This window comes from Condylura cristata, unplaced genomic scaffold (assembly GCF_000260355.1).
Source record: "Condylura cristata isolate star-nosed mole 26May11 unplaced genomic scaffold, ConCri1.0 scaffold00086, whole genome shotgun sequence".
NCBI classification, from domain to species: Eukaryota; Metazoa; Chordata; class Mammalia; order Eulipotyphla; family Talpidae; genus Condylura; species Condylura cristata.
The window spans coordinates 225,143-225,754 of record NW_004567187.1 but is presented as its reverse complement, the minus strand read 5'-3'; positions in this window follow the sequence as shown (position 1 = coordinate 225,754).

Here is a 612-nt window from a genome sequence, read left to right as displayed (position 1 = left end):
GCCCGCCTCAGGGAACGGGTTAGATGCAACATTTGAAACGCCAAAGACCACAGAAGGTGCCACCAGGGGGCACAAGCGCCTGAGGCAGGTAAACGCTCAGGGGGTCGCAAATTCATCCACGTGAGGCAGAGGACGGTGAGCGGTTCGCGCAGCAGCTGAGCAGGCAGGCGGGGAGGGTGGAAGACGTGCCCCGCTGACGAGCGAAAACCTCGTCTAGGGAGAGGATTCCTAAAATGTGCAAGGAAAAGACACAAGGTCTTCAAACGGGGAAAGAGGCGAGCAGGGTTTGAGGGCAGGAGAGGCAGCGGTGCCGAGATGCGGGTGCAGCAGGCGCGGCCCGGGCGGGCGCCCCCGCGGGCACCCTGGGGCAGCCTGCCTGGGCGCCTGGCGCTGGCGTGGCAGCAGCGTGAGGCTTGGGCCCTTGCGTGTGTCTCGCCTGACCACCCCCCGCCGCTCTCCCGGGCGCGTGGCCAGCTGCCAGGAGGCCGCCAGCCAGATGTGCGGGCTCCCAGACCCGGGGCGGCACACCGAGCCAGTTTACCCTCCTGGGGTGAGGGTGCCTCCAGACGCTCAAGGGGACGCGTTTCCGGGCTCCCTGGGGGCCTTCGCCCC